The sequence below is a fragment of the Episyrphus balteatus genome, chromosome 1, assembly GCF_945859705.1.
Source record: "Episyrphus balteatus chromosome 1, idEpiBalt1.1, whole genome shotgun sequence".
NCBI classification, from domain to species: Eukaryota; Metazoa; Arthropoda; class Insecta; order Diptera; family Syrphidae; genus Episyrphus; species Episyrphus balteatus.
In genome coordinates, this window is record NC_079134.1 from 126,226,201 (window position 1) to 126,251,047 (window position 24,847).

The 24,847-nt window shown below is 30.1% G+C and overlaps 1 protein-coding gene across 1 annotated transcript in view; it reads right to left on the reverse strand.

Annotated features, from left to right (window-relative positions):
• The window catches only part of LOC129906840 (uncharacterized), a 182,591-nt gene extending 164,493 nt beyond the window's left edge, over positions 1–18,098 (reverse strand). Inside the window, exon 1 of the mRNA XM_055982787.1 lies at positions 17,772–18,098. The gene's annotated coding sequence lies outside the window, so the exon portion shown is untranslated. The remainder of the gene's footprint in view (positions 1–17,771) is intronic.
• Between the last annotated feature and the right edge of the window lie 6,749 nt (positions 18,099–24,847).

Consider the following 24,847-nt stretch of genomic DNA (forward strand, 5'->3'; position numbering starts at 1 on the left):
AAGAAGTTAAAAATGTTCTTAAGTGTTGCGTCTATCCTTTAAAAAAAATTGAAATTTGTTTTTCCATGCAAAATGTAAACAAAAATATTTAATGAAAAATTGTGGTATAAAAAAAAATTTATAGAAACGTAGGTGGCCAAACTTTTTTAAAAATTTGCTCGTCTAAAGAGAATTTCCGAATGGTAACAGGTTGTATCTAGAGTATCTAGGAAGTAATTGGTATCAAAAGGCAAAAGATGTGTATGAATTAATTTTAATATATTATATTATTTTTTTCACATCACTGTCACAAATGCATAAATTCCATCAGTTTTTTTCATAAGTCATATTTTACAATAATTCTTCTAAGGTAATAGCACTAAAAAAATGTATAACTTGTTTAATAGTGGTCCTTAAAAAATATTTTCCTTAACTTTTTTTAAATGCAAATAGAAAAAAATACCTGTTTAACTGTCAATAATGTATTTTACTTGTCACACATACTGTACCATTGTCCATTACTTGAGAGTACGATACAATTGTTTCCTCTCCCAGGGGCCATTAAAAGTCTTCTTCTATTTATTTTTTTTTTTTTTTAATTTTTATTTTTTTGATACTCAGATGGCAAAAAGTTTATCCAGCAATTCTAAAAAACCTGATGCGTATAGAACAATCTCCTATATACCTATGTATGTCTGTGTACTTGTAGTTTATACAATAGGATACCAACATGAATGTGCATCTAACTGGAGAGCTGAGGCATTAGAGGATACATTTTCAAGTACTAGGGACTTAAAGACTCTTAGAGGATACCTAGTAGTACGTTTGGAAATGGCCTTGGTGTGCTGCAACCACTGGTGTTGCTGTTATCCTTGCTGTTGATGTCTGTTGTAATGATTTTTTTTTTTTGTTATTTTGCTCGCCTTCAGCCGCCAAATTGCTTCGTTTTTTTTTTCCTGTGAATTTCATATTGGCTACTCATGCTGGCTCGGCCACTCCAAAGTGCTGATGATGCAACACCGTCATAGTTGCTACTCATCCTCACCATCATCATCATCGTTAGGTCTATAGTTAGAGTGCTGGTGGATGTTATAATGGAGTTTTTGGTTGTTTTGAAGATTTTGAAAAAATTTTACAAAATTTGTGGTTTGAAATATCTTTTTGTTTAAAGTTAACTAGAAGCTAAAATTTTCGACAAATTTTGAGTTGAAGGAGACCAATAAAGTCAACAATTCTTCCTCAGAAATGGAAGTTATCTACCCTCAAAAAGCTCATGAAGGTCCCTCAATATAAGTCCAAAAGTTTTCTAGGTTTTTTTCAAGATTGCGAAGAATAAAAAAGCTGAAATTAATGTTTTTGGTTGATCACAAGAAAAAGGCCTTGAAGTTCTAAAGATTTCAAAATGAAATCACTCTGCTTCCGAAAAAATAATTGAATATCCTTGAAAAACTTGCCACTAGCTCCTTAACTTTACTTTTTGATGTGCTTTTAAATGTTCCACTTCCATTAGCATTGCTATTGCAACTAGCAACTCCTCTCCAGAAGCTTCCCGTTTTCGTTGAGGATGTTGGTGGTTTTTTAGTGATTCTCATGGTGAAACTCGCCATGATGTTGATCTTCACTTTTTGTTATAGGATAGGATACGTGGTGCAGTATTGAATACAAAATCTTCCGGAAGTTAAGCATTTCCCATGTATTCCCACGATTTCGTACCTAAATTGCCTTTTTAGTTGGCCAATGTTTTGTTTTTTAAATGCGGAGCACTTTTAAAGTTTTAATTAGAACAAACTTACTAAAATTTGATACATAAAAACATTCAAAATTTAGTTCAAAATAAAGATATTGATATTCATTGAAAAAAAAGTATTCCCAGAAAACCTAGAAAATTAAATTTATTTTTAAATTTATTCTGAATGTCCTGTATCGGTTGCCCAACTGTGGATTGTATCCTAGCGTCGTTGTCGGTTCATGTCGTTGTAAGTTGGTGCGCACCTTGATACTACTACCGAATATTATGGCCTTTTTTTTTTGTTTGGTAACTTTGCTTTTTGCATTTTAAATTTTCTCTTCCTAAGACTTCCTCTAAAAGGATACTAAAATGAGATGCATGCAGCCAGGAAATTCTGGCTTCTTGTTATTGAAACTTGTGTAGTGTAAAAAATATACTTTTAGATCAGGTGCATCAACTGAACATTATATTTTGAACAAAGATTTCTATTTTGTTTCATTAAAATAAAGCTCAATTTTATGAGAGTTGTACGTGCTCATAAAAAAAAAAAAACGCCCACAGGTATTGTTAGAAAATAAATGATTTGCTGTAAAGGGAAAAATGTTAAAACAAAAACAAAACTGTTTAAAAATGCATTAAAAGTTTTATTTTTCCAAAATATTTATTGAAATTTTTTCTCAAGAACTGCTTTAAAAAGTTTCCATTTTCAAACAAAAAAATCAACGAAACGACTTTGTACATTGTAGTTCAGGAAAGAAAGACTTTTTCGTGGAACGAAACACAAGATGGCTGATTTTTTCAAATTAGAAAAGCTTAAATTTTGAAAAATGCGTATTGGTCTATATCTACTAAACTGATGGCTTGACCGAATAAGTTACTTACCAAAGTTGTAGGTAATATAAATATCTTTTTTTGTGCATTCACTGTTTTTCAGCGAGAACAACACTTTTGAGGTTACGTCGTTTTGTTTTTTATTTTTTCATAGAGACTGAGAAAAATTAAAAAAAAATTAAGTTACTTAATTTGGTCAAGCCAATAGTTTCGTAGATATACCTAGAACAATTCGCGTTTTTCAAAATGGCGGATTTCGTCAGGGAGTTGGCTTCCCGAAAACTTATACTTAAGATTTCCTAATACCTTTCTTTCATATTTAAAAAAATCAGCCTTCCTGTATTCCGTTCCAAAATATGCCTGTTTTTTTTTTACTAACTTTTATTTTCTGTACTAAAACTATATGTAAAATAACTTTCGACTCATTATTTGCATGGCTTTCAAAAACATACCAAATTATTGGAAATTTTATCGTGTATAATTTTTACTGTTTAAAAAATTATGTATGTAACTATTACCGGGAATGATAAGAACTTAAGAAAACCGAAAAAAAAAAATTAAAAAAAAACATAACCTCAAAACTATTGACCACTGAGAAAATAATGTATCAAAAAAAAACATAATTAAATTTCCAAACACATTGGTCTGATAACCATTTTTCTTGGATCAATAGTTTTGGAGATATAGAGCGATTCGAGTTTTCCAAAATGGCCCATTTCACCATTGGGGTGGCGGGCGTCCCGAAAACCATGAAAAAACTAACATTAAACATCTTTAAATTAAAATTGAAACAACGTAAACATTTTTTTTTATTTTTGTCGGACTTCTTTTGTTGCATTTTATCACCCATTTATTTCCAACAATGAGATAGCACATTGGTAAAGCATTCGCCTATTTTTAAATAAATTGATGCTTTTTGATGCGGATTTTCCCTATTTTCCCAAAAAAAACACCCTTTAACCTAAAATATTTGTATAGACTTTTTGGGTTCTTGGTTTTTGTTATAAATGAAATATTTTTACCAATTTTCATTGGTGTAACTATTTTTTCCCAGTTTTTGTGGTACTTATTCCGAATTTCATCATTTCTTGAAAAAAAAAAACACCCTTTCACTCAAGACAGTTTTGTACTTTTTATTGATTCTTAATTCATATACCAACCAAAACTTTTTCACTAAGTTTTAAAAATTAATAAAATTTAAGTTAGCTGTTATGATACCTTTCTCACACACAACTTAACCTATCAAAAAAACACCCTTTCAAAAAAACTAATTTTAAGAACTTTATGAATCCTTTGTCCCTGATGCTTTATCTAAAACCTTTATCCCGAATTTCATCAGTGTATCATGTTTTTCACATTGATTTAGGTTATATTTTACCTGTTGAAGTCAAAAAACAAGCACCCTTGTTTTTAATCGGCAATAACTTTTCTTAGAGCAATCGTATTTGACTTTATTTTGTCTTGAAAACATGTGTCATATGATGATATTCGACTAACACTTTTTTTAAGTATATTTTTGACCTTCACCCCCTCCCTCTTGTCCGCGAAAAAACACCCTTCCACCCAACTTTTTTCTATAGACTTTTTTTTTACCTTGGTTCTTATCCCCAAAGCAAACTTTTTGCCAAATTTCAACAATTTTGTAACAATTTTTTTTTCTTGATTTTATGTACTATTTAACCTGCACTATAGGGTTTCAATGACTTTAAAATCCATTTTATCTCATCAAAATAAAAGAAATTTCGTTCAAAATCGGGGATCTGGCTTTTCAATACAAAATTATTTTTTCTTACATTCGGAATTAGATTTCTTCGGATCTGGAAACAAGTTTTGCATTGAAGATATGAATTCAAGAGTCTAAGCTCTTATAAATTAAAAATCAATTTTAATGATATTTTCGAAATAAAAAAATTTAATGCCAAGAAAACCTTTATTATTCTGGTCCGGATGACCAAAAGAGGCATGGAAACTTACCAAAATTGTATAAAATTTGTTTTTTATTACTCCTTGTTAGTCACTCTTCAACATATACATAAATTCTTTTATATTCATTTAATTGACATATTTATTTTATTATTTAAAAAAAAAAAAATAAACTCAAAGCAAGCTTTCAACTGTGCGAATTAAAACTGGAAAACAAAAAGTCAAAAGACATAATAAAGCAAAATGAAAACTTCTTCTCCCTGCTAGCGAAAAATGAAATCACAAAAAAAACTGAACGAAGAAAGCGTATACTATTATATACTTTTCCAGAACATCCAGGAAATGATGCCATCATGCCAAATGCTCACAAAATAACAAAAAAAACAAAATCTACAACAACAAAACAACGACAATGGTACAATGTACAAAGATACCTACTTCCACTTCAAACTATACTCCTTTTTTTTCTGGGAAAGAGAGAGAGAGAGAGATTCATTTTTACAAAGCAGATGCGACTTCCATTGCTGATGCAAAGGCTCTGAAAGAATAGTGCTTCAGTAAGAGGTCTCTTTGTTATATCCTTTTGGCAAGCTTTTAGTAAAAAACAAAATTGAAAAATAACGAGAAATTGGATCAAATCTGGATTACAAGGGCTGCCAAGAGTCTAACATGTGAGTACAGAGTACAGACAAAGAATATTAAAGTAGTTGTAAAAAAAGAAATGTTAAAAACAAAACAATGAAAAAAAAAAACACATTTTCACACAGACAGAAGAACCGCCGTAATATAATGGATAAGGAAGAGTCTGGCAAAAGCGGGTGGTGTAAAAAAACAAGAGATAATGCTCTTTTTTAGTTGTCAGGACCAAAATAAAAAAAACTTTACTTCATATATTTTTGTTCTCAATTTTGTTCGACATCGTTGAGAATTGAAAATGACAAGTCCAAAATTATTATGGGGGACCCAGCATTGTCTGTATTAAGTCGAAAAAGAAGAACTTATCGAACAAACACAAACAAATAATTAAATTTTTCATTCAAAGGACATAAACTCCACTTATGTATATAAAATAAAAACAATTTTAACCAAGCAATGTAAGTTGTATTTTTGCTTTAGCTAAATTTGTTCTTGACATCAAAGTTTTCGGTTATGTTTTGATCAATTTCAGTTTTCTTTTTCTTCACTGACACATTTATGCATCAATTGTTAATTTTTGAAAATATAATTAAATATTTTTGAGAGTCAAATTTAGTAGAATGCTTAGGCAGAAAGTTGAATTTAACATCTTATTTTTTAATCGAAATAAATGTTACGCATGCACCATAGTGACCCAATTGAATTTTCGGCTCTAAAGCCGATGTTTTTATAGGGAAGCTCAGAAATTTACGTTAGGATTTTTGCATTATTGTTAAAGACTTGTATTTTGTGTACTTATGTTCAGATTCTAGTACGACATATGTCAGTTTCGGGGTGAACTAATTTCAGTGGAGTAATCGTCAATAGTGGACTATTACTTTTTTGATCAGCATTTTGATTATAATTGATAATTATCAAATAATATTCAACAAAAGGTTATTGTTTTGTTTTTTTTGATTGTCAATCAACAGATATTTCTGACATTTATTGTGGTCACAAATTTCTTAAATTTAAATTAAGAGATTGTATTAATAAACATTTTAACAGTGACCCTTATAGACCAGTGCCAATCCGGTTTTTAGAAGGCAAAAGTTGAACAAATTATTAGCAGCATAAGGGTGGTGGGAAAATTTAGGATAAATTCTATATGAAAGGGGAAAAATAAATTGGGAAAGGGGGTGGGTGGGCGAAAAAATGGGGTGGGTGTCAAAAATCATGGTTTTTTACAATTTCTGTCAAAACTAGACGTCCTATCGAAAAAAAGTCAAATGAAAAATTTGTAGGTAGTATAAATGTCTACAACTTTTACTCAAACAATTTTTTTTCTATAACCTCAAAAATATTGAAAAAAAATGCAAAAATACGATTTTTTTATTTTTTATTTTTATCTTTTACAAAAATAGTTGGATTTTAAGAAAACTTGGTTAAAAATTACTTTGTTATGTTTTCTATCTATTAAAAATGTTTTTTGAGCAAAAAGTTAATTTTTGGATTTTTGACGAATTTAATTTGAAAGAATTGCCTATTTTTCAATCAAAAAAGTTACCGAAAAAATTTTTGATTTTTGAAAAGTTTGGAATGCAATTATTTAGCTTAAAACCGTTTTTTAAAGATTGTGTGGAAAAACTATACTTTTGTTTTAGAAAATATTGAGAACAATTGAAAAAAACGATTAATTTTTATGATTGATTTTTCCGTAAATGACAGTAATATTGGCAAGAAATAATTTTCCATAGAAACCAAATTATACTTTTCTAATGGTCATTGACCTTTTTAATTTGAATCAAGCACTAGAATAGCTCTAACGGGCAAAGTTTTGAGATATTGAATTTTGAACGTCGCAAATACTATTTTTCTGATTTTTGGCAAGGTAATATGTCAAAAACGTGATGTGATAGAATTTTTCTGACTTCAGATTCGAGCTCAGCGCACAAAAAACCATTAGAAAAATATACTTTAATTTTCATAAAAAAAACTTTTTGACTAGAGAAATCGAACAGGGCAGAAAAAATCGAATACCTATTTCGATTTCACTAGTCAAATAGTTTTTTTTTTTTTATAGAAATCAAAGTATATTTTTCTTATGTTTTTTTGTGCATTTTTTTTTCAATATTTTTGAGGTTATAGAAAAAAATTGTTTGAGTAAAAGGTTTAGAAATTTATACTACCTACAACTTTTGCATTTGACTTTCGATAGGACGTCTAATTTTGACAGAAATTGTAAAAAAACATGATTTTTGACACCCACCCCACTTTTTCGGCCACCCACCCCCTTTCCACGAATTTTTTTGTGGGCAATTCATTTTTCCCCTTTCATATACCATTTATCCTAAATTTTCCCACCACCCATATGCTGCTAATAATTTTTTTTATTTTCAAAAATTATTGGCACTGGTCTATTAAACATTTTCAATGTGTTGATTATTTTTATCCAAATTTTTACATTTATCTCCATAAACTAAAAAATATGATCCCCGTTTTAAATACATACCTAACTTAATTTTAATGAGCGTTTCACCATTAAAATGTTCAAACTTTTTTTTTTTTTTTGTCATATTTTGTCAAGTAGTAATATAATTCATGTGGTTTAACATAACTTTTTTAATTTCTTCTATATTTTTCTTTACTTATACTCTTGCATATTTGTCTTACATATTTATTCGCTTATTTCTTCTACACATTCTATCATTGCCACAAACTCACCCCAACTTCTTTATGCCATCATCATGTTTTTGAATTCTCCCGAGATAACGGAAATATGTTAAAAAAAAAAAAACAAAAAACTGGAGAAATTAAAATTTTCCATTAGTACGAAGGAGGAAAATTTAACCACGAAGTGAGACAGTTATGTTCAAAAACTTAAGATGTGACGTTCCCTAACGATTTATTTTCTTCACTTTGAACAAGAGTTTCCTAAACTCCCTCATCAGTAAGTACTTTGAAAAGTTTTTTTTTTTTTTTCCTTTAAAGAGCTGGCTTGTTTTTAATGGTAAATGGCGCATATGAGCACATGAAAAAGTATAAACACTAAAGTGCGAAAATAACTTTTTACTGTAGTTGACGATTTTATAATGAGAAAATCTGATAAAATATTAGCTTGTTGGTAAACACTATTAATTTTAAAAATGAACATTTGCAAGAAATGTTTTTGTTGTGGTTGTTGATGGTGTTGCTGTCGTTGTTGGCTGTGTTTGTTCGTGTTGTTTTTTTGTGTTGTTGTTGGTGTTGTTCTTTTTGGTAATGTTGTTGGTATTAGGTGTTAGATGTTGTTGTTGATGTTGTTGTTTATGTTGTTGTTGGTGTTGTTATTTGCTTTATTTTTGGTGTTGTTATTGGTTTGATTTTGGTATTGTTGTTGGTGTTGTTGTTTTTGCTGTTGTTCTTTGTGTTGTTAGTATCGGTGTTAGGTGTTGTTGTTGATGCTGTTTTTTGTTTTGTTGTTTACGTTATTTTTGGTGTTGTTGTTGGTTTTAATTTTGGTATTTTTGTTGGTGTTGTTGCTATTCGTGTTGTTGTTGTTGTTAGGTGTTGTTGTTGATGTTGTTATCTGTGTTGTTATTTTTGTTATTTTTAGTGTTTTTGGTTTTAATTTTGATATTGTTGTTGGTGTTGTTATTGGTGTTGTTACTTGTTAATTTTTGGTGTTGTTGTTGTTTTTGGTATTTTTGTTTTTTTGTGTGTGTTGCTTTTGGTGTTTTTGTTTGTGTTATTGTTGGTGTTGTTGTTGGTGTTGTTGTTTGTGTTATTGGTATTGCGAATTCAGTCAATTGTGTTGAAACAATTTATAAAAGTTAATATATAAATATGTACTTTCAAGGCTAGAATTCTTTTTAAGCTCTAGCATAAGGAAGGCAAAACACATATGTAGCTACATTTTTTTTGTAAAAATAAACACATTTTTTCTTTTCAATTTTGAATTAAGAAGGTTGATTGTTAATTTTGTTCTCGAGTGTTCTACACTATATGAGTTCTATAAAGCGTTCGATGAACCTTTCGTCGGAAATGCATATAGTTCGAGAAATCATCTGCTGCTGAATATTTTTTATTTTTATTTTTTTTTTGTATATATTTTAGTTTTAACTTTTCAACATGAGTATGAATCACAAATTGGATGCAAGTCAATGACAGTATGATGACAGCAAGAGGAAATAGTTTTCAGAAATATATACTCCATAATGAATAAACTCCTACAAAAATCAAAAGTTGAATAAATTTAGTTGAAACATGAAAGTAACGATACATATTTAGTTCAAAAAAAAAAGGATGTTATTTTCAGGAAGATATTATTTAAGCTTAGATTGACAATTTTATGCTAACTTGTAATATCTCTTTTGTATAATAGATTTATTTTTTTTTTTTTGTGGGATAAAAAGTTCAAAACTGAATTAAATTACAAGGACTTTCAAGAGAAATGGTCATTTCATTATATTTCTGAAATTTAAACAAAAAAAAAAAACAAACAAAAAAGTTGGTCAATAAAAAACAGAAACATACCCAGAGGACAAAACAGGCATCAGACACTCTCGTTATGCCTGACAGAGCTTAGGATTATAATAATGTCCTTTATACGATTTCCTCTTAACCACACACACACACATACACATACTCATACACACACACAAAAATTCTTCTGGAAATTCAGAACGAAAATATAAAAACCTTTTTGGTTATATTCCATTAAAGAAGATGCAATTACACTGGGTAAAGGTTGGATTAAGAAGTATGAACGCCTGAAGATAAAAGCTTCGGTCTCGAATATCATATTATACACTTTCCCACAGTATAATATAGAAAGTGCTGGGGTTGTAAAAAAGACGACTAGATATAGTTTTTTTGTTTGCCTTTTTTTTCCGGGAGGAGTAAATCTGAGAAAATGTGCTCATTTAAGTAACTTCGTTCTACTATACAACTGATATTAGTTCTGCATGAAACAACCCCAAGCTAAATAGTAAAAGCCAGAAAGTTTAAGTACAAGTTAAAAAGATACACACTAAAAGACAATGTAGGGCATCACCGCCGCCGCAGAAAAAAAAAAAAAAATTTAAAAAAAAAGTAGAAAGAGAAAGATTGGGACAAAAAAACTCACATAAATTGCAATACTTGTGGTGGTAAAAAGTTTAAACTCATGTTAGAGGAGAAGTTTTGAAATAGTTTTTAAGCCAGCTGCACTAGTTTTTTTTTTTTGTAATTTTTTTATTGCCAGAGATGAACTATACGATCTATATCATTGCATACTTTTGGTGTAGCATAAGCGAATATAATAGCATATTGGAATTCATGAAAAACAATGTTGTCTTTGACAATGTTTAGTAAAATTTTTGCAAAAAGGATATTATAACTCTGTGCTGTGTGCATGAAAGTGGGGGGAGAACTTTTTACGGATAATTAAAATTTTGTTTATCAAGGCAATTTTGTGGATATGGTTTGTAACAAATTTGATTTATATTTAGAAAGAAAGAGAAAGCATTTATAGTAGTAAAAGTAGTAAGGCGGTTATTTAATAACTTTATGGAATTTAATTAGTATTTATTTTACCTATTTATCGATGTTAATAAGTTTTAAGCCACTTGGTTTATTCGCTTACATTTTGAATGACAATTTAGCCTTGGCGACGAAACATAGTCATGTACCTATTCAAACTGAGCGATGATAGAGATTTCAATTCAATTTCAATTTCAAGTCGAAAACTATAAACTATTTTGCAAAAAATTAAGTTTTCTGAGTTTTCTTGTGAGCAATAAATTGCTGACAAAATTCATAAATGCTTGCATAAACTGTAAGATTAGAAAAAGAAATTGAGTTTTGAACTGGAATTTTCCAATGAGGCATTTTTGCAAATGATTTTGTATCCCCCTTAATTTCTTAAATTAAAAAAAAAATATACCACAAAAAAATTACACCATTAAAAAGTTTAATATTTCTTCTAAAGAATAAAACCATACTTAAATTTTTGCAATGCGTAAAAAATATAAAAAATAATTTATTGAAAACAATAATTTTTCAAGAAAAAAGCAAAAACATCTATCTTTTTTATCTTCTCACACTATTAAATAAATTTTTTTTTATGACAACCTATAATAAATTTTATATCATCTTTCAGACTTATTTCACCTTTTTTATGACGCTTCAATCATATTTCTACAATGTCTACAAAAAAAGTAAGAATTTTTTAAAGCCAACCATGTCGAAATTTCAAACTGAGAATGAAATTTTGCCCAATATAGTACTGCTTATTATCTATCTACAGTATAAACTTCATTAATTTATCTGTTGGAGAAAAACAGATAAAAATAAAAACGGTTGAAAACGGTAAAAAAAACTTTGGAACAAAAAATCTTGTTTTTCCCGTTATTCGGTCAAAAATCATATGAGAATACTATATATGTCCTATGAGTTTGAGATTTTTTTAACGCTACAAAAATTGCTAAAGATAAAATCCCAGCCAAAAATACTCTTAAAAAAGTAGGTGTTTTTAAAAAATTCATATTTCGAAACGCAGAGACTTAGAAAACAATCCGTAATAGATCCTTAATCTTTCTTTTTATTATCTTTTATATTATTTAAAAATCTTTCATCAGTTTTCAACTTTAGGTTATTATCTTTCAAATAAACTATAGAAAATGTTTGTATCTCCAATAGTTTTTTTTTTTAATTTTAAATTGAAATTTTTACCGAAATGCTAAAAATTTCAGGTGGAACGGGAGAAAATGGCGTCACTTTTTCGTGGATGCTGCCATGGTTCATAGATTAATATTTTTTAAATAATTTTTTAGTCCTCTTAATGTCTTTATCACCAAAGATTAGGGCTGTCAGATAAAATTTTATTAATGTCGGGACAACAGGTCTAAAAAGCCGGGACAAATCGGGACAGCAAAATAAATAAAATGCACGACTGGGGCCGCACGTACTTGCTCTTATGATAAAAGTAGCTTTTATGTCAAAGATTTAAAAAAAAAATATATTGAATTAGTTAAAATTTGATTTTTTTAAGGAATTTCATAAGAAATGAAAAAATACGAAATTATTTTTTTTTAGTTTTTCTTACGCCATATTTTTGTTACTCGTGTTTTTTTGACAAAAACAAAAAACGCAATTAGCTACATATATTAAAATCACTTAAAGCATTATGTATATCAAATTTAGTCTAGAAAATTGTAATAACTCATTAACGGTGTACGGGAAGAGCCGACATCAAAGATTAAAAAAAATGTAAAGTCATATTTCCATTATCCGTATTTTTTGAGAAAAACTAAAAATGCAGTTACGTTAGATTTACGTATAACATTACTTGTGTAAAATTTAATCGAAATCGTTAGAGTCATTTACGAGAAAATTGCAATAACTCCATTAAGATGTACGGGAAGAGCCGACATCCGCGATTTAAAAAAGAGTTAATGTCATATTTTCACTATCCGCATTTTTTGAGAAAAACTAAAAACGCAGTTATGTTAGAACTGCAAACAGCATTACGTATGTTAAATTTAATCAAAATCGTTAGAGCCGTTTTCGAGAAAGTTGCAATAACTCCAAAACTTTGTATGGGAGGTATACGTTTAAAGCGAGATATTAAAAAACAAAAAAAAACCAACCTTGGAAATTACAAAAAAATCATCTGTACCAAATTTCAAGAAAATCCCTCAACCCGTTTAGGTTGCAGCTTCATGTACAGCTTTTTGTGACGACGCACCGACGCACCGACGCACAGACCGACGGACGTCATGACGAAAACCACTTTTTCGGACTTCTCCATCATCGTAATGTTAGTTTTGATTAAAACCTCGAATTTTTTTTTTTACACGAAACCAATACTTGCCCTATTGAGCAAGTAAAAATTAAAGAAAATAATACAAAATAATAGAAAATGCATTTTACTTAATTTCTTACATTTTATGCAAAAGTATGAACCAATTATTGGTAAAAAATCCATTTATTGAAAACTAAACTCAATGAAACATAACAACGTCTTCATCCATAAAAAATAAAAATAACTAACTATTTCCATTAAATTTAACGTTGCCTTTTGAAAGAGGTAGTTTCAAAAATTGTATGCGATATGACAGTTTTATTTTTAATGTGGACTTTAAATAAATTATTAAGAATTAATAAATTGAAGCTAAAATAATGGACCAATCATTTTACTTTACACACGTGTAATAAAAAAAGGGAAAGCAATGCAAAACATGCTGCAAATGTTCTATAGAAAAAAATTGAATTTGAAATCCAAACTAACCTCATTTACGAAATCATCTCATTTGAGCTCTAATTCATTTATTTTCGTATACCAGTCACTTTTATTTTCTTCGACAAAGTTTTCGAATGAAAACGGATTGTCGGGACAAAATCGGGACATTTTGTAAATTGGGACAGATATCGGGACATGGTCGAAAAGCCGCGACTGTCCCGCCGAAATCGGGACGTCTGGCAGCCCTACCAATGATGGTTGAGCAATTCATAAATGAACGCAAGTAAAACCGGTGCGATGACACATAAAAATATCGTTTTTTGATAATATTTCGACTTTAGGAAGAAATTAAGAAATTAATTATTCGATACATTTTGTATATTTTTAGAAATTGCTTTTTTCCTTTGCTTTTTATTATTATATATGACGCAGTCGAAAACACAAATTAGTTAATCATATTGAAAGCATTTGAGGCGCAAAATAGTACGCATACGCCCGAGTGAACCTAATAGTTCTCGGGTATTGGATAATATTTCGTCGGAGTGTGACAACAAATCAGTCGTTCATAAAATGTATTTTAAAGGAAAATTGAAAAAAAAAATATAATAGCATTTCTTTATATATACATACATACGCATTAAATTGCTTCTTACTTTTAAAATCTTGTACATACCTCTAACCATTAAAAAGTAACAATTCTGTGTTCTCCGATAACAATTGCAAATCATAAAAAAAATCTAATGACGCCAATAAACACTTAAAGCTTTTTTGCACAAATTACATCAATAAAAATACAATAAAGTGAATAATAATAAAATCACATAATTTTATTATAGAATTTTCTGCTTTGACCCTGGTATAACTTTTATGACCCGAACATGAATATTTTAATGATTTTGGTCCTTTGAGTTTCTTTAGCGATGATATATATAAGTATGATTTGTTTGTTTTTAACTGCGTTAAACATAAATCTAGTTTTATTCTTTTAAAGAAGATGATTTGTGTTTTATATCTTTTTTAGGTGCATTATTATTTTAAACGAAAAATATTAGTATTTTGAGGTTAAATTGTTAAACATAAAGTTTTTATGGGCACAGAAGTATTTTGTCTGAAACTGGATTCATAATATTTTTATTGATGAAAGCTTCAACACCTTTTTATGTAGTTTCACCTGTAAATGTACAGGATAGATTTATTACCAAATGACATTGTTATGAACTTAAATTTAAAATAATTTTATTTAAATTTAAGGACAAAAACCAAACCACAGTTCTTTAATGATATTAGGACCACAATTCAATCAGAATTTAGAAGAGCTAAAAATTTAAAATGAAAGTATTGCTCCAAAAAAAAATCAACGAGGGACTTCAGAACACCACTAGGTATGGATTTCATTTTTTAATCATTCAAGTCTGTCATTGGCAATTATTATTTTAACTTGTAAACATGAATCAGGTCCTTTTTCCATTAAGATCCTCTCATGAAGGATTTATTGAAAAAAAAAAAAAAAAAAACTTAACAAAACCTCACTCAACTAACCTTAGTTCATAATTTATAATGAATTTTCCTCGGGCAACGAAAATTGTCAAATTTTAACCCCCAACATTGTAACAAATTATGTCAAACGTTGTGGAATTCGTTAAAGGGTTTTAGGTTTTTCGGATGTCACGCCCGCCGCGCATTGTCGTGCCTCCATTTAATCGACCAACCGATAAACATACAAATTCTCATAAATTCTGTCAACCCATATCAGAGATCATTTTCTTTATTTCAAAAACCCAGAGCAATCATTTTGCTTCCTTCAAAAATAATTTTGCACATTTTATTCTTTTAAGTTTGTCCTTGAAAGTTCTGTGTGTGTGTGTCGGTAGTACTATCTGAATGTTATGACCCAAACAAATGTCAGTTTTCCGTTAACAAACTTAGAAAATAGAAAAGGAAAGAAAAAACATGCTATACCACTTCCGACTAAAAAGGAATTCATTTAGAAAATGTCTGGCGTGCTGTAGCGAAAAGGATAGACAAATAAGGCAGATGGGAAGTGTTAAGTAAACATTTTTAGTATCATTTTAAGTAACCATATGACCAATAGTATTATCACATTGCATTGTTGCTGACACGATGGGAAATGATTTCTTACCAGTTCCCACTGAGTGTTCTTTTTAAGTATAATTATGTATTTTTTTGTATTCTATCACCCATTTTTACCTTTCCTACCATATCATATTTCCACCCAACTCCTACTTCTGCGTGAGACCAGACGAAATAAGATCATTTAATAAAAGTTCAATGTTTAGTCTCACGCGCTGAGTGTTCATTATGCTGACTTGTCATTTTTGGCAAAGTACCTTTAAATGATCGGCATAATGGGCACTCGCTGTCCAACCACTTTCAAGTGAACATCAAATAAAAATTGTAATCAATAATAATAAAAAAAGGTGTTTGTATTTTCAAGGTTCTAAAGTTTAAAGAACATTTGGCGACCGTGACAGGACCTACTAAAAGAGTTTAGTGGCCTGTAAATTAATAAAACAAAACAAAATAAAAGAAAACAGTGTTGTGAAGTGAGTCGTTATTAAGAAGACTAAAAAAGAAAAAAAAAAAAAAGAAAAGAAGTTCCTTTCAATTACTAACAATTCAATATAAAAAATAATTAAAATGGTGGCTACAATTGAAGAACTTACCAATCAGCAAGAAGCTGTAGGAAAAGAAATCTGTACACTTGCTCGCAATTACGGAAAGGATGGTCCAGGAAGGAAAACCCTGGATTATTTAAATGCGCGGTGGACAAGATTAAATGAATTATGGGAAGTATTCGACAATGTTGATAGCGAGATAAGAGACAATTATCCGCAGGTAACTGAACACGAATACTTCACTAAAGGTTTTTACGATGGGGTAAAAAAAATTCATGATCAAATGAAAGATGACATCATCAAGCGGTTTGCAGTAGCGGAAGAAGAAAAATCTGATGGGGCTATAGAGGAGACCGCAGCAGTCCATCCTCAGCCGGAGCAGCTAAAAGAAGCCCTCTTAGGACCAGCAGCCGTTAAGCCCCCAGCAGGGCATTCAGAGGGAGTTACCGCAGCAATTTCCAAATTTAACATACCACCAGGGCTGACAATAAAGCCCACTTTAATAGATGACACCAGTGTAAAGGTCAACAGGATGACTACGGATAGCAAATTCCGATTACTCTGCAAAATATTTCAAGGAGGTCTTAATAAGTGCCCATTGAAATTGCGGGAAACTTTACCGCAAGAATTTAACCAAAAAACAAAAACCCTAATGACCAATTGGGATGAAATAACAACAACATATAGACGACTTGGAGGCGATGCAGCTGTAGAAGATATACAGCTTTACTTTGAGCTCCAGGATGAATTAGATTTGAGGATCACCTGGCTACCAACTAATACATTGCCAGCTGAAACAGTTCAAATGAATCAAGGACGAGCAACAACAATCAAGCTTCCAAAAATTGAGATACCCAAATTCGATGGAAGCTATCTTAATTGGCCGCAGTTCTTCGATCTATACAAACAAATGGTGCACAACCAACCAATTGCACCGGCTCAAAAATTATACTTTTTAAAGACAAATCTTACTGGAGATGCCCAAAACCTCATTCAACATTTCCATGCCACTGATGACAATTATGAATTGGCTTGGAACACTCTAGTTGACAGGTTCAACAACAAGCGGTTGCTGTTATCCGCTCAGTTAAGCCGATTGTTCCAATCAAATACCATCGTAGACACTGTCAGAAGTCTCAAGAGGCTGCATGATACAACAAAGGAAGTCATTCAAGCCATCAACAATCTCGGCTATGACACCAGTGGATGGGACCCATTAGTTGTACATCTATTGCTGGAAAAAATGGACAAAGACACCCGAATGCTTTTCGAGGAATCCCTACAAGCACCAAGAATAACACCAACTCTAACCCAATTACTGGAATTTGTCGAATGCAGGTTCCAAGCCCTGGAGACGGTGAAATCAGATGAAAGGAAGAAAGCGGTAACCACCGCATCTGAAAATAGGGAAGTTTCAAATTGTCCATATTGTAAAACTAATAATCATAAGATCTTTAATTGTAAAAAATTTATTAATCTTTCAGTTGAGGATCGCAATCAGCAGGTGCGGAAGCTTCAACTTTGCACCAACTGTTTGCAAGGACATCGTTTCCCATCGTGTCAGCAACAATGCAATGTGATAATACTATTGGTCATATGGTTACTTAAAATGATACTAAAAATGTTTACTTAACAGGAAGGTTAAAATAGTTGTTTTTATGTTCTTTGGTTTTGCTGATGTGGTTTTTTCTTCATATAAGCAAAGAATTGTGCGTGAAAAGGCATATGGTTGCCACTTTTGGTATTTAGGTTTAAAGGTTTTCAAAAAGTGCTAATAAAAAGTGGAATTTTGTTCACCATTTGTGAATCATATAAAAGTAACAACAAATAAATAGGATGTAAATATAAAACTTACTTGTTTATTCAAGCTTTTTGATCCCCAAGCTGTTTTTGGAATATTCTTGACTCTTTTGCAGTTATATTTTCATGATATATTTTCGGCATTCCAATGAAGCAATACAAGGTTGAGCTCTTTATTTTATATATGTAAGTTTCTTCAAAAATTTTGCTTTTTGCAAAATATTCTCACGCAACACTTGGATTTGTATTGGTTTGAAAACGCGATGCAATTAATAATTTTTTTTTATAAAAATTTCCAAAAGTTTATGAAATTAATTCGAAAAAATTGTAGAGCTATCGAAAAATTAAAATTTGTTATTCATTTAAAACTAATATCAGTCACAAGTATCGCAAAGAAACTGAGACATAAAAATACTTTTTCTTTCAGGTTTTCAAGTTACTTGTTATTGACAGTGCGTGACTGACCATTGCTTACTAGAACTCCAGCAACGAAATTGCATCGTTTTCACTATAACACCCAGTACTTGGTGCAAAGCTCATGCTTCGGAAGATTGCTTGGTGAAGATTGCATACTCATATCCATTAAAGCAAAAAAAAAACAGATATTTTTAAAATGATGCAGGTTTTTTCGAGGATCATAAAATGTATTATTTTCTGGCAAAATTGTGAATAACTTTCTTATTCATTATTGCTTTCATAAAATTTTTCGAAGAAAATTGGCAATAAAGTCAAAAATTACACTGTGTTACAAAAAGAAAAAGGTTTCAAAATAAACGCGGGCGGAGACCTATTACGTTTTGTAGAGCTAGTCGCACTGATTACGAAACTGTATTTAAAATGTCCCTAACACCCCCAAAATTTGGAGTTAATGGCAAAATACGTTTTTTTGGATCTTCATTATTCACCTATTGAAAAAATTCTAGCTTCGTCAAATTTGTACTCATTTTTGATTTTTTTAATGTTTCTGATAGAAGATAATTAAAATTTATGTTTTATTTGGGCTTTAATGATCTTTATTTTTAGAAGCAATTAATAAAACACTGATTCATCTTTTTGCAACCCTACGTTTCGCCAGTTTCTTTCCAGCTTCCTCAGGGGATTTTTATTTGATTTAAGTGGTGAAAATTAAATTTTAGTACATTTTTATTGATATTAGTTGAATTTCAAAATTTTTTAGATAAAGAATTTAATAAATTAACATAAAAAAAACTAAACAAAACATTTCAACAAAAACTTAGGCCCAATTTATTGACTCTCCATTAAACTTAAATTGCCATTAAAAAAGGGAATTTTAAAATTAAAAACAAAATTCGTTTAATTCAGTCTCTGTTAAGGATTTTTTTGAAGTTTGATATCATTAACTAATTGAGCATTAAATTTAAAAGTCCTTTTAGTTAAAAAGCCAAATTCGACCTTTTAAGAGGGATTTTTAGAGCAAATGGAAGTTTAAAAAAGGATTTCTATTTATTCACTCTCCGTAAGCGTCAAATGTCATTTCAGTTAATATTTCATTATTATTTTATTTGAAAAAAAAATTTGTTCTTGAAATAAGCTAAGAAATCATTAAAACAAAAATTATGTACATATGATGTACATATAACAGTCCAGAATAGAATATTTTTGTAGGGACATACATAGGCATTTATTCATAGGTATTTATTCCATAAATAAGTTACAATTTAAAATGACTACGGCTCGCCAGAAATTTTTTTCTATGGGTTTGACGTACGTATATGAGGGTTAAATAGACAACAATTCATTTAAGATTTTTCTCATCTACTTCGTCGAGCGCAGAAGAAGCATATATAGTAATAGATCTACCAAAAACTAGATAATCTTCTCCACTTTAAAAGAATCACGAAGTAAAACTAATGAGATGCTACATATGTAATGTAATCATCCCAAAACATTGCAATTGTAACAGTCTTTGGTTACCACTGATGGTATGGTCGTTACTCTCGTCTGTGTGCTTTCGCCTGGAGTTTTACGGCTCCAAAATACTTACGGGCTATAGCTTTTATGTTTTTTGTATTGTTTTTTCTCCCTTCAAATCTTCAAATCTCCTTCAAATCTTCAAATTTAAAAATATTTGATTTGACAAATTTCTGCTTTTGACAGTTTTATTTTTGAAAAACTAAAAAATTCCTAGGATATTTTTAATGGAGTTTTAAATTTAAAGTTTCCATTAAAAGTAAAGACTTTAGCTAAAGTAGAGTGAATTAAATGAATTTTTAATGATGTATACTTAAAGGCGTCATTAGTTAACAACTCTGTTAACTTAAACGATAAATTTCAAAATTTAATGGAGGCTCAATAAATTGGCCCTTAGAGCTATTATCACAATTTATTATCACAGACTTTAATTTACCTTAATTTAACAGTTTTAAGTGATACCATTTCTGAAAGGCGGAATTGCACATTTAATTTTAATTTTCAAATCAACATATCGTCGCCCTAGTATTGAAGTGCCGTATACGCCATTTTTACATTTTTGGGAAATCGCATTTAAATGTTCGGAAGATAATTGCAAAAGAACTAACCGCTGGTATTTTTTGATATTTTAGTATGATATATGTATAATTAAAATTTGTCTTTTATATACATACATGTTATTGGACATCTGCAATTCGTTTAGTTTTCAAAACATTTAAATTTTTGTCCAAAATGAGTTTGCCGTATACGCCATGAAAATCAGAAGTTTCTTTTATTCATATACACGTACGTCAAAAAAAAATACATAACGTACGTCAAAACAATTCTCAAAATTTTCTTGCATTGCATGAAAAATTTGACGCAAATGCCAAAATTTCTTGTTTTTGTCAAAACAATAGTCAATATCTCGGCAACGAAAAAAGATAGAAAAAAACGGATAGTAGATTTGAAAAGAGCAACTTCGAAAACATACGACTGCATAAAACTTATGTTTATATGCCTTCTAGATTTTGAGAAAATTGAAAAATAATTTTATCAGATTTTTCTTTTTTTAAATTATTTTTTTTTTTTATTTTTCAATTAATTGTCATGAGTGAGAAAAAATTAACATCATTTAAAAATAATATCTGTGCAATCAAACAGGAAATTCATTCCTTAACCTTCAAAATTCTGTAAGAAACACAGTTACAAATTACAAATCAAAATCTATGGTATTGTTTTTTCTTAGTTTTTTCTTGATTATTTTTTTAAATTCTAATATGTACCTTTAATGTTGTTTTAAAACTATTTGAATTACCACGGAATGAATTTTGAACAAAAGTCAATTCGTCTGATTAATTGCACCAGAATTGAAAAGTTTGCATTATCCTTTAAAAATTTTCAGTAAAAAGTTACGTATACACCACAGTGACCCTCTTGTTCTCACATACGTGGTCTTGTAGTATTAAACAGGGTCACTGTAGTGTATGCATAACTTTTTTTCAATTTTTTTTTTTTATGTGATGCTGACCCAATCATCAGGGAATGGTGAATTTGAACAAATCAGTCTTCCTATATTTACTAGAAAAAGAAATTCTATTCTAGTTAAATGTATAAGTGGCAACAGTGTTCATATGATAGCTATGCCTTCTTAAAAAAAAAATCCTTGGCATGACGAAAACAGTTCGCTGAAGCAAAAAGGGTCATAAATGTGTTAGGGCGCGTTATCATCTCCTTATACAGCTTGAGTTATGATCTTCTTTTACAATTTTTTTTTTTTTTTGAAATAAGTTTCTTTATCTGTATTTGCTAAACGACGTGAAGCTTAATTGTTTTGAAAGAAATTTATTTCATTTACAATTTTTTCTGATTTATATTTTGTATCTCACATATTTTTTCAAACCAAAAAGAAGAAGAGGATAACAAAAGAGAAAGGTTATATAAAATACCTAGTTTATTTCCACTCCAAGTCAAAATATATTTATTTGAAATTGATGCTATCGAATTTCATATAAAAGTACACAACTATTATACATATCAACCTAATAAAAATGTAACAATATGTGAATTGAAGTCAGTTTCATGTATAAACCTTCTAGCAAGAAACTTTGAAAGAAATATAGAAGAAAATAAGACCTTAAGGATAGGAAAGTATATACAAGATACTCTTGTCCATTAGAAATCCATTAGTATCGAACAAAATGAGTTATCGAATTTGTATTTCTGTCAATGCAGAATCCTTATTCTTTGTGATTAATGGTCGATCTAGAAGAAAACTTATATTTTTCTTATGAAGGTTATATACATCTTTTGACAAGTGAAATCTTCTTAATTGTATGTTTTCTCATTAAACAGATAATATACATTTTCACTTCAAACTTTAAGGATTATTCTCATAGCTTAGTTTAAATATCCTTAATAAATCAATAATAAGCAAAATTTTATTTTTATTCCTAGAAAAACGTTTAAGGAACATCTTAAAGTCAAGAGTAGTAAAGTGTAAATTTTCAACAAAATACAACTTTTAAGGTTCGTAATTAAAATCGATATAAATTACTAATTATCTCCGTTTCCTTTTTTGCAAAAACAAAATTCCATATCAAAAATAATGTAACAAGTGAGCACTCTATTTTATATTCACATTTTGAAATTGTCAAACAAGAAGAATCCCACAAAGTTATCATGCCACAAAAATGAATTTCCGTGTTTCCAAATCGATTTTTGGGGTTTTCTCACAAATATTTCCTCTGCTGGTATATTTCATTTTGAAATTATATGTAAAATAATACTTTTAAATCTAAATGCAAATGCAATGAGCAACAATTGCAATTATTTTCAATGCAATGCAGTATAGAGGATACTATGGATGGTAATGTCAATGTGCTTATACGTACACATTTTTGTGTTATAATGCATTTGGAATTATCATGTCATTTTTGTAAATATTATAACTTTCGGAATGAATTGGTTTTCGAAAAATGGAAAAACATTGAGCAATGCTTTAGAGTGCAAGATGGGTGGAATACATATTTTTTTTTCACTCGTTTTGCACTCGTTTCTTTAAAGATAAATAAATAGCAACAACGGTCTATTATTTACTATTTTTAACTTTCACACATGTGAACTAATTAATACTAACATCTTCAAACTTCATCGCTTCACACCTCAACTCCCGCCCCTTTACCCGAGTAAAAATGTAATTCCGCCACACCACCACTGCACCACGTCTGCATGGCTTTTTAACCGCCGCACCACAGCCGCACCACGCCCGCACCATTGCCAGAAATTTCTATTGCCCCGCACCATGATCACACATTTCTAAAAAGCCGCACCACCGCCGCCGCACCACGTCCGCACCATTTTAAAAATTTCAAAATTTCTTAACAGCCGCACCACCGCCGCATCACTACCGCACCATTTCACTTTTAATGACAAAATTCGCTGCACTACCGCCGCACCACGTCTGCACCATGATCTATAATTCTATTCTCGTAATTTTACAAGTGTTTAGGTCGTATTCGAAGTAATTTTGACTTAAACAACAAACTGCCAATTCGTACAAACATGACTTGGTGATCGAGTGGTTAAGGCGTTGGGTTGCTAAATGCTAATGGAAAGTGATCTGCACACTCGGGCTCAAATCTACTTCTCGTCGGTAGTTTATTTTTTATTTTCCAATCCAAAATTATCGTGGTCCTCAGAAAAATTATATATTTTACATTTAGGTACTCTTGGAATTCAACTAAAATTAATTTAACTAATTTGATATAAATTGAATATTACTCAGAAAACGTTTTCACAATTTATTTTAAACACCCTAATTAAAAATATTTTTGCCATCGATAAATAAATTTGTTTTAAATGTGAACCACCTATTTTGTTCTTTTTTAACTCTACTACTATTAGAAGTAGAAGAAAGTAATTTTTTCTGCGCCACCCTAATGTTAAACGGTTTAAAAATTTTCTGTGTTATTTGAAAACAAAATTTTAGGGATCTGAAAAAAGTAAATAATTTTTTTGTTTTGCTCAACCCAACCCTTACAAAACAAAAGTCATTCCGTGGTCATTTTTGGGTTTTGTCTGACTTTTAGTATTTAGTGACTGATGAAAATTGTACTTAAGCAGGCAGAATTGGTGTGTTCATAATGCAACAAAGCAGAAAGACGAATTTACTTACGCAGATTTCCGACGTTTATGAAAACACTAGGGCGTTCGTTATTTTTGAATCAAGTTCCTAAGTAGTTTTTCCACTTACGAACTTGATTGTCGAAAAAAAAACCTAAATAACGAACGCCCTAAAAAATACCCTACTTGAAGTTTCCTTGGTGCAAAAACGTATTTTATGACGTACCTATTTGAAGAGGATATTATGCATTTTGGCATGTATGTTCCCTCATAGCTTCTTGACTTTGTATCATAATTTGACAAACGACGTATTGTTCGAAGCATCTTGCTTGTCAAAAGGCCATAGGCTAAAAGACATCCTCTGATATGGCACCTTCTTAAGGCAAAAGTTATGATTAGCAGGTTATGAATTGCATCATATTTAAATTTCATCAAATCTGGTTGAAATCAAATTTTTCACACTAAACGACCTGTTTCAAGCTGTCAAATAGAACAAAAACTTATTTATAACCTTAAAAATTTTAAAGTTATAGAATGAGAGAAATGTCTAATACGTCTGCCACCAAGTTGAATGAAATTTTTTTAATACCCAAGAATGAAAATCTTGAAAAAAACTTTTTTAACTTAAAACTTAACGCAATCCAAAAGTAAACCTTATTAAAAACAACTACCTACTGACTTCGATTAAAATTGTTTTTTTTTTTTATTCATATTTATGTAAAACTAAACAAAAAGTCAAAAATTTAATTTGTTTCTTTCGAGTACAAAAACAACAATAATTCTGACCCACTCCAATTGTTTCCACAAGTTTTGATGCATTTTAATCATAAAATGCATTATTCAACCAGCTGATGCTGGATGCTGACCCTCTCTTTTTCATTTCCCTACCATTTAACCTATTTTAATTCAAATGCCAACGGGGTTGTTCCTTTTTCTCTTTCCCTTCCGTCGATCGTCCCCATCTTACATCCATAAAGGGGACACAACAAATAAAATACAATTTGAAAAGAAACGTTTTTAAAGCTAAAAGTAAGCAATGTAGGGTTTTTCGTATATATATTTTTCCAAAGAGAAGGAAAAGGAAATTGTATAATT